Source organism: Trichogramma pretiosum, unplaced genomic scaffold, assembly GCF_000599845.2.
Source record: "Trichogramma pretiosum strain Unisexual culture from Peru unplaced genomic scaffold, Tpre_2.0 scaffold73, whole genome shotgun sequence".
NCBI classification, from domain to species: Eukaryota; Metazoa; Arthropoda; class Insecta; order Hymenoptera; family Trichogrammatidae; genus Trichogramma; species Trichogramma pretiosum.
Window position 1 is genome coordinate 55,156 of NW_019641624.1, and position 11,474 is coordinate 66,629.

Consider the following 11,474-nt stretch of genomic DNA (forward strand, 5'->3'; position numbering starts at 1 on the left):
ACTCATTAATAGCGACTGAGCGTACTACTTGTAATATTAGCAAGGTGGTCCCCCGATTGTGATAGCTCCTTGGCGACACTTTTCCCCCTACCGTCGACTAAACATTAGCAGTTATGTTCTACGATGAGTAAGCACTGACGTATTAAAACTACACCAAAATCATAATGAAAATGTCATTCATTCAGGCGCACAATTAGCTCACACTAACGCGGGATAAGTGCGGAGAAACATCTACACAAAAAGTATCTTCCTGTTTGACAGACACAAAAAATCCGAGGACATTTAAAAACGCGAAAAAATCAATTAACGTCTCACAGGTTTTAGGGGCTTTTAATCCTTTAATGCCCAAAATTTTAATTAGACGCTAGAAAATTTTAGGAATTTTACAGATTAGATGTTATTCTACGATTTTTTGACGGACCTGTTACCCTGCCAAACGTTCCATAAGAAGTTTCCCATCAAAAAAAAAGGGGAAAAAATTTCAATAAAATTAACTCGTCCTAAGCCAGTCATACATCTTACGCTGTCATCGCCAAGCCCTCTCTCTCTCTCGCTCTGTCTCTTCTTGCGGGCGCGCACAAACATTTTCCATCGACGAGAGCCACACGACGATCGCCGACGTCGCTGCTGCACAGTCGCCGATCAATCACAACAAACCCCGCACGAGTTAAAGCATATAACGTTGAAAAAAAAATTGAAGTAAAAACGAAAAATAAAAGACTCTCGCGTATATATAATGCAAGAAGTGCTGCTGCTCGCGTATAGAGTTCCACGCGCGGTGTAGTACATGCTGATATATATAAAAAGGCTGCGCAGCGCGAAAAAGAGACATTAATACATAAAAGTTCGAGAGCCGATCAGATACATTAATCATGCGTGTGTATACACGTATGTAGGCTTGTCCATCTCTCCGCGTGATCTTTCATCTCGTTCGCGTATAATGTGTGTTCGCGTATGGAGCGAGAGAAAGGGGATGCGCTGCGTGCAGAAAGCACAGATGGCAACGACTGATTTATCATAATTAAGACTCGCAATTGGTAAAAAAAACTTTTTGGCTTTTTTTCTGGTATCGTTCTCGCGCGCAATACATGAAATCGTCTACCGAGAATTTCGTAAGGTAAGCTCGTTAAGGAACAATAAAAACAAAAAAGCTTCGAGTCTTCGAAAAACGTGAACTGCACCCAGTTCGCAGCATTATATTATCATCAAAGCTTTGCGGACCGCGTACATATGAACGCGTCTTTTCGTTACGCGTGAAATACCGTGAAACGAAAAATTTGGGTTACTCGCACGCACGTGCAGAGGAGAGCATCATCGCGCCAATAAAAATGCTGCACGCGCACACACACGATCGGGATCGGAGCGAGAGAGAGAGAGAAAAAGGAACGAGCTTGCGAGAGATTCTAATCATCGAGAGCGTGTTGTTTCTCGTGCAAGGGCCAAGAAAGTGAGAGAGAGAGACGTAAAAGACCAGCCGCCCACTAACGTATTAGGTATCAGCGCGCGCGTGCGTGTGTGCCTGGGTAATCTAGAATCGGATGGATCTCGCACACTTTACAAAATAAAATAACGAAAAAAAAGGAGGAGAGAGAGAGAGAGAGAGAGAGACGGAGGTAGGCGGAGGGGAAAAGAAAAGAAAAGGCGTTAGCTCGAATGGCATATCGTATGAGGTGCAGAACGACGACGAGGTCGAGCAATAAGTAAGACATGCTTTAGAGAGGACTGCCGCGTATATGTACATATACGCACTCGAGGAGACACAATGAAAACTGGAAATTCGAGTCATATAATGTCTTTTGGCGATCGATACGCGTCCGAGCAAGAGAGAAAGAGATATGGTATTGCATAAATATACGTATACGCGTTGCCGATCCCAATGCGATTTACCGATGCTGCCGCTGCGCAGTGCGCACACACAGCTTGTATTATAAGCCGCAACGACTACGTCGACCACTACACGCACGCACGCAGCGTGTGTATGCACACGTGATGTTTGCATTCGTTTTTACGTTAACGCACTAAAGAATTATCGATGTTATATTCCGCCGCGCGAGTTTGCTCTTCTCGCTCATATACTTATATTATACAATTCGACTCTTTCTTACGCAGGCTTACTTTCGATTCGCGTTTCGAAAAAAAGTTTTAATTTAATAATTGTCGCGTTTACGATGTCTTTACGAGTTAGTGCTATTTACGCGTGCGTAGATCATCCCGCTGCGCTGAAGGTAAACACAAAATACGATGAACGACATACGAATTCGAAGTATAAATCATTAAAGCTATAGTTTCTAATGAATCGCGAAGCGCATACGTACGTACGTACACGTATATATAATGCTCGCAAAAGTGAATAAATCATGCGCACGCTGGGGCTGCATTGCCGAGCCATTATTATGCGCGTGTGCCGCGTGCGCGACAATGCGGATTTTTCCTTTTTTTTTTGCAAGTTTTTGGCTTTTCAGCAGCTGCTGCGCTACAAAGGATCCGTATACACACATACATACATCTGCACCGCTTGCGCGACTCGTATAATTCATCGAGTTGTCTTATTTACTCGTCGTTATTCATAATCAAGCGTGTTGCAATGTCATATTTGTACGTATATGCATATAAGGTATTAACTTAAAATCGGCAATTCTTCAATGGTTTCTAGATAAACACAAGTATTTATTAACAAATTCACTATTTACAATTATATTACCATATAAACTTTCTTACCTAGATAAACACAAGAAACGACATTTAAAGTTAACTGCCGATCTTGCTTACAACCGTATAACTAATGATACAATACTCTGTATTCTACAATTTATACGCAGAGCTCCCCACTCTACACCTCGCTGTAACGAGGATTAAATTATTTAAAGAAATAATATTTCTTTACATGCATAATAATATCTTCGCGGCATTCGAACCACGTGTACCTTTTTTCTCCTTTCCTTTATCGAATAATTATGAATAAAGAAAATCTCGATGCGTTTGGTGCGTATCGAAGCTCGATGGTTGCGATCGCGGTAAAAAGTGCACTTCCAGGAGAGCGTATTAAACACGACGCGCGTCCGCGAATGACTTCATCGAGCGATCGAGCTAAAGGTTCGAGCGATAATGTTCAATTTATAGTTCGTCGATCTCTCGCATAAGTGCGAACTCGACGCGAAGTGTGTTCTCTTTTTTTGCTCACTCTCGATACTAAACGCTACCGCTCGCCGCTGCAGTATAACGCGCGTTATTATTGAGGCGCGAGTAAAAGCGCATGCACATCTCGGGATTTTTCTCCCTCGATTCCCACTGCCTGGTCTTCCGATGATCCTCGCAAGTATCAAAAAGGCTTGTAAACTCGTATGTGTGTGTGCCACGTGAAAGGGACTCGGGCTGCACGTTATATATATAGGATATATCGTGGGTGTCGGTCCCACGCGCCAACCTTCTCCTCCCATCTTTTCTATACACACGCGCCTCGCGTCTCCTCCTCTCCTTACTTCTTCTTCTTCCTTCTCTCGCTTCGTTTTTTTTTCTTTTTCCCCATTTTATTTCTTCAAAAAGTCGACCTGCTCATTATTACTCGGTCTCGCGCGAGCTGAGTCTCTCTCTCTCTTTCTCTCTCGCGCGAGAGCTTGGAAAGTGGAAACTTATGTAGCACACGCACAATATGTGTATATATCTGTATACGAGGCGCGGACGACTGCAGTATTATAATCGCGAAACCGTATGTACATAATTGAATGTTATCATTATTATTATTGTATATCTCGACGAATTTACATTACGCGCGTGTACGCGTTGATTCTTTATTCCGCCGGGTTTTTTTTTTTTCAATCGCGCAAGTATGATTTTCTGCTGATCCTCGCGCGCGCGCGACTCACGGCGAGTCATGCGGCTTCTCGAAAACGTGTTCGATGCTCGCGCATATACACGCATGATTTTCCTGCTGCTTTTATTGCAATCGATCTTGCGCCCAGCTGCCCATAGCATAATTCATATTTTTCGTATTCGAGCTCTCTCCGTCTCTCTGTTGGCTTAATGCCTACACGTACGATATATATCAGGCGTCAGGTTGAAATGCCGTTGATAAGATACACATAAACAGACGCACAATCTGCACGTGCGACGTATACCTATACCTATACGTGTAGCATTGCAGTACATCGTGTAGTGGAATACAAAGAAAACTAGCCTGCACGGCTGTGTTTCGGGGCGACGATGCAATAATTGCTCGTACGAGTGCTTTATCATCCTGCGCGCCGCGTGCAGTTGCGTGTATAAAGGGCAAATCTCATGAGAGAGAGAGTGGGCATTATCACGTTACACGATGCATTTGTGTATATTCTCGAGATAAAGTCTCCGCGCACAAAGCCCAGCACAAAAGAGATACAAATCTGACGTATACATATAAAGTCAACGAGTTGCTTTACTCTAAATTTCATTACGTATGAATTAAAAATAAAGAAGAATTGGAAGAAACAAAAAATATCGGGAAAGACGGAATATATTAATAATGATCATACGCTTTCACCGCAGTCAGGTTACATACCTTGGCGCGCGGAGATTTTTCATTCGTTGATATTGATAGGTTACACGGCCGCAGGGTCGCGCCGCGTCGGGTGATCGTTATTGCACTTGTAAGAAATTTATATTATCTCGGGACGCAAATAAGGACTCGGTGCCTTCTGCGACTCTCTTTTTTCCGTATCCATATAGCAGATAATGTGGCCGCGTGCATATAAGCTTATGCACAGGTGATGCGTCCAGGGGAGTTGGACGAATAAATCAGCCTTCGAATATATTAACCTCGATGCGCGTACGTACGTGTACGTGTGATTTTATTATTAATATAAAGTAAAACTTCTTTAGGCACTTTGGGTACAGGTCAGTTAAAGAATGAAGCATTTCAGGAATAAAAAACTCGGTGAATCGAGATTTATATGAGCCCGAATAGGGAGGATCGAGAAAATAGGATTTTAGATCGACTTTATCGTAATGATGAAAGGGCTGATTCCAATTAATTAGATGAGTGGCATTACAATTACAGTTCGTATCATATGTTTGAAAGTTCATTTATCACACGGAACTACCTTTGTTGACAAAGTTGTAAATTTTAAGCTCTTAAGAATAAATGATCATCTTTTCTCTTTGCGACTTTACCAAAACGTAAGTAGGACATCTGGTGATGAATGCAGTAAACCGACTCTTTACCGACTGATTTAGCGTCTAAAATCATGTGAATGAGATTTCGCAAACGCATTTGCGTCAACTCTTTGAAAGTAAATTTTTATGCCGGTGGTTCGAACGAAAACTTTTCATAAATCGGTAACGCGTTCGATCGAGACTTCGAATTTTTCACTTTCTCGGCTCATTCAATTGAAAATTTTAAGTCAGATTTTTATGTTCGCTCACAACCCTGAGCCAGTGCGATCTCATTCGTTGTTGTCGATTTCGATCTCGTTCTCAACATAAACACAGCTGAAAGAGATCGAGAGTCGGGCACTCGTTGTGCGCATCCTTCGCGCAACTGTCAGATGTCCCAACAACCCAGTCTGTGCGTGTAACGTGTGCGAGCCTCGGTCAATTATCGGCCATTAAGAATTCACGTATAGACCAATTCGAACATCGTAGGTGCAAAAGACACTCGTGATAGAAAATGGAAAAAAAGTCGAAGAAAAGTAACTGCCTCTATGAAATGAAAATGAAAATTCCACGTGCTAACGAGATAATGAGGGAAGTAATCCCTTCGGAAAACGACATATTTTTTCCGCCACGCCGCTATGTATGGAAGAAGCAAAGGGCAATGGAGGAACCCTCTCAGACAATGAAGCAAAGGGCAATAGTGGAATTACCCTCTCAGCTAATGAAGCAAAGGGCAATGGTGGAACCCTTTCAGCCAATGAAGCAATGGGCAATGGTGCAACCCTTTCAGCCAATGAAGCAATGGGCAATGGTGGAACCCTCTCAGCCAATGGAGTGTGAAGGTGGAGCTCTCAGCAATGAAGCCAAATGATCTGGTAGAATCGGAAAAAATTTCGGCAGAGGAGAAACGTTACCATTATCTACAGTCCAAAAAACGGCAGAAATGGTTACGCAAGGGACCAATTATCAACGACGTATCGATGCATGACCATAGCGAAGCAAAAAGAATGTTATTGTGAATTGAAGTTAAATACATTCCATTGGGTTATGACATTAAAATAATTTTTACTTACGAGGAAAACCTATGTAATTGTAACGTATAATTGACACTTACAAAAATTTCTTATGTATTTAACTTCTCGAAATCTTCAGTAAATATAGCTAAGTCAAAGTGTCAAATCACGCACTCATTTTAAGATGTTGAGGTAGTATAAAGATGAAATTCGTAAAAACAAGTGCTGTTATATTTTTGCTACCAATCTCCTCTCTACAGATATCTCACACGATCGTCTTCATCTCCTTCACTTTGTTTGTTTTTAACGAAATTCAGCAAGCGACTATTCTCACATGCCCGTTGAACGACTTCTTTCTCTTCTTCTTCTTTTTCATCTTCGAGTTTTCAATGATTTATTGAGGCAAAATTCGTTATGACACGCGCGCGAATTAATAACGTTGAAAATATTTTTTCGAACTGCATAAAGACGATAATCTTATCCATGCGCAGAAAACGTGCTTTCACTTTTCTTGGACTGTTTTTTTTTTTTCATTTATTATTTACCCGCTAGCTTATGTCATTTTTTACTTGAAATTTTTTTTGGCTTTTTCGAAACGACTGCGTATATATACTCGCACACACACCTACCCAGAGAGCCATGCCCTTACAAGCATAGAGATCGTGCTCAATTAATCAAGTTGTTTATTGCTTTAATTACATTAATTAGGGTTCAAGGGAGCGTGTTACGATTTGGCTTACACGAGATGCATGCGCGGGTGCCTGACTGTGTGTGTATGCAGATGCACGTCTCGCTAGTCATCCTTGATGGAACGGATACGATTTCAATGGGGCACACACTCACACGTGCTGCTGGAGAGACACGAGGAGAGCAGCAAGATTAGTTTTGGGATAATGATCAGCCAAGTACGCCGTTCAAATCGTTATTTACAGCACGAGGTGCACACGATCGTCGAGAAGATCGTCACCCGTTTAAAATAATTAGTTATAAAAATTACCATTACTTAGATCTATTCTCTATATATACACCGCGCGTTGTTGTGCAATTCAAACCAGATACTAGCGGCCGTTCGCGCGAAGTTACATCTTCGAGGCCAGCGAAATTTAAATTAAAATCGCACGGGACCTGGTCTCCGTCCGTCTGCATGCGGAGGGACCACCTACATATCCCGCGCACGACGAACGCCGCTATACATTGTATTATGGGATATGCAACCGCAAGATTCTGAATGTTATAATAGTGCGCTTATGAGCGCGTAGCGAAATAAATTCGGTCTCTTTTAATCGGCGTTATAAATTTCGCAACCCACATTGAAATCGGTACATTGCAAATTGCACTGTGCGCCGTACATATTTCATTCGGAGTATAGAACAATGGCTCGCGACTAGATATCGTTACATGATTAATTTGATAAAAAAAAATGAATCAAAATGACTCGATTCAATATTTCTTAATTAAATATTTATCGCGTCGCGTTGAATTATTCATTTCCATTTCGATTTTACGGCATTCGCGAGAAACTGATTTAATTATGATTTTATTTTTTCATAATCTTTTTTCAATTATTTTTCTTCTTAATTGAATAGAACTGCATTTATGAATTCCCCAGATGACAATATTTATATCTTTTTTTTTTGCTCGAATATGTCTTTTTCATTTGCCATTTTTTCATTTTACGCTCTTTTTTTTTATTCGCCTTATTTAAATAAATGACTCAGTTTTTTTCGAAATACAAATCTTCCTGAATGCACAAGAACGCAATGTTCCAAAATACAATATTTGCCCCGCGAAATTTCACATCTTAGGACTGAAAGGTACTGACTATAAACATTTTTTGAATGAGTCTAATGAGATAACACTCGCACCTATACACGTGAATATTTCGACACGCACACAAGATTATAGTAGAATGACTTTGTACCGTGATGAACATTGTGAATATGTGTTTTTAGAGCACGAGCTCGTTTAAATGGCTTTTGTTGAATTTCTTCGCCCGCGTAAAAAAATGATGTCATAATTCATTTGCATTACACGAACTTCTTGTGTTGTTGTACGGCTCTCTTGTTTTTTTTATCTCACGCATTTTGTAAACAATTTCGAGACTCCAAGACGGTGGGATTTTGTTTTTTTTTATTTCAAAAGAAAAATCGACGCCAGACTTGATATTAAAAATTTTCGTTTGAATTTCAGTCTCGAGCAAATAATCCACGGCATTGCAAAATTAAAACGTCTGCCGAGTTTCATAAATGAGGAATTAAATTGTGTTTGTTCAAGAAAATTTTTCATTCCCTACACGAAAAAATGTTTTAATGAAATTGACTCGCCAAATAGTGTAATCAAAAAATGCTGTTTTAAAAGTCTTCGATATTATTTTGTGATGATTTAGTACCAACATTGAAATTTTTTTGCGCCTTAAAAAATCAAAGCAAATACGGTAGCACGTTCACGAAAAAAAGAAAAATAAATCATAAATTAGAAACGTGGCTGTATATTAGCAGCATTATGAAGATTCGAATTATCGCCTGCGGATGCATTAGCTAAGTGTGTGTATGTGTGTGCGCGCGCCTATGTATAAGCGAAATCACCGATATAACTAACGCATAGTCACATAAATAAACGGATCAAAACCTCCTCACAATGCTTTTATTTCTCATTTTCCCGGAATCTCTCCGCGCGCGCTTCGTATGCGTACGGCATAAAGTTTCATGTCGTTTACTCCCTCCTCGCGGAGTGCAGCTCTCTCTCTCTCTCTCTCTCTCTCTCTCTCTGTATGCATGTAAAATTTATATATATAACTCGTCTTCCTACGCCAAAATCCATTGCAAAATACGTTTATAATACAAACCGAAAGAAAGACGACTTGCGCGCGCCAAAGGAAGAACGCGATAGTAGAGGATGAATTTATAAAGCCCGTGTATAGCTGAGTTGCTTGAAGGAGGCGCAGCTATATTAAACTCAATTTATACACAGGCCTTATTATTTACGCTCTTTCGCGAGATCCCGACCCAAAAATCGCAGCGAGATTCTCGCGCGCGCACACAAAAATTTATCGCTAAGACCGTGAAATAACGCGCCACGCTGCGTGCGGGAGGAGTCTCTGTTTATATACAACGTACGTGCAAAAGAGAGAAAGAGCTAGAGAGAGAAGAGGATGACGTTTTAATCAATTCTAAAATCCTAATGTCTGATGTGGCATCCACAAAAGAGTAACAAAAAAAGGGCGTAAATATTTTGATTATGCATGTATGCACTCGTGTGAGAAATTGACTGCCAAGGCAATGGGAAACGAGAATGCGCTCGTACACAGGTGGATGTATACACACACGTATATATGCAAGGACTATAAGGATAATAGGATTTTCTTGAGTGTTAGTCAAACTCGGGCTGCTCAGGGGCGCGCGTCAGCGTAGCGTGCACACACACACGAGCGAAGCACCAACGTTTTACGAGTGTCGTGTAAATACGGGAGAAGGCCCTGCCTGGCGAGAATCGTTTGTCTGTCTGCCGTGTTAGTGTGTATGTATGTGTAGCTGCAGTCTGGATTGAAGCCACAATGAAGACTATTGCAGTGCGAGAGATGGAATAGAAACACATATATCGTAGTTACATACGCGCGAGCGGGTGCGAGAGTACCAGTTCTACGGAGGATATTTGAAGAATAATTAACGAAGCTCGAGCGAGATATTTTGGCGTGTGTTTGTCAAAAGCTTTTTAATGCGATATTTTTGTTTTATTAAAATTATTAAATAAAAAAAAACTCCGTCCCTTTCGTTTCCGTTGAAACTTTGATAAAAATAATCGATAATCTAAAAAAATTTTGCTTTCTTTTGGCATGAGAACTCTGTTGTCTTTTGATGTCGTAAATGTCCCCAAATTTTATTACTATTTTCTAAACTATGTATCACCATTTTTTAGAGATCTACGATTGGCATTTTTTCCAAAATTCATGGATATTGCTGATAATTTAAAAAATTCTAGCTAAATGCTAAGTGACTTGCAGAAAAAAGTGCAAGAAAGCAGTTTTGTCGGAAAATTGTTCAAACTTTGAGGATAAAAAATACTCCTAAAAAATGTGAGCATCTTATATGTTCGCATACTATAACTGAGAAAAAAAGGCAAAATCTAATCAACTTTGATCAGGGCTCTCAACGCCAAAAAGTTCGTAAAACTTTTTTACGATGTCAACTAAATATCTTCTAAATTTTGGTAATGGACCTGTAAGACAGTGGCTACGAAAAGTCTGTGAGTAACAAAAAACGCGAGAAAAAAGGTTATTTTTTTGTTATTTATAAAGTTTCAACGAAACTTTCAAAAAGCTCTCTGAAATCTTACGAGTACGTTTCAAGTTCCATATTTTAGTAACAGGTGGCGCATAGATACATTTAGAGAAACTCCTGGTAAACAAACGTGGATATGTAATATAAATTGAAGCCAATAAACCTATGACTATCCTTGTCGTTAACATCAGATGTACACATTAGTAGCCGCTCCTTGATATACAAATTAAGTGAAGTGAACGAGAACAATAATCTGCTGGTTTTAAAGTCGTAACGCTCAATATTATTGATTCTCGTGAATGAAATTCTGTCAGCAAAGAAGGAAACATTCATACCTACTGAATTGCAACTGCCGATGCAGTAGAACTTTCTTTTCTTTCGTATGATTTTTGAAACGTTATACGTCTGCCGATAGAGCAAATTTGCTCGCGGTGCGGACAACATAAACCATCAGCGTGTCGCCTATTGATTCAAAAAATCTCCCAGAGATCAGCATTCGTATCTTCTCCTCATCAGGTTTTTCCATAGTTTCGACGTCTTTCGTTCGGGTCGAGCATGGTTTTTAGGTGTTTCAGGCTCGATTCAATCACATATCAGCTACATTTATACTGATAAAACGAATATTCAATATTGCGAAAGGATTACTATAACATTGAGTAAAATTTCGTATTTGTCTCAAACATAGAAAAAACACAATGTCCTAGTTTCTACCGCGCTTTGGTTTATAAAATTATTTTTACTTTGCCACTTGCAGATTTACAGATAAATGTATTCACCATCTGGATGCGTAAAGTGGTATTATTGTTTTGAAAGTTGTTGAAAACTGGGCTAAATTTTTTAAAACAATTGAATTATCATTTTCAGTTCATTTCGCTCAACAGTTGTAAAATATCTGTAAAAAAATGGCCAATTAATGGCAATGCATTTAAAAAAACATTTTAGATGGTTATTTTTTGGCCATTAGGTCATTATTAATGTTGAGCATTTATATTAGAGTGAGTTTTTAAAAAATATACATCGTCTTAAAATTGGATCAGTCATGTATCATGTATTCCGTACA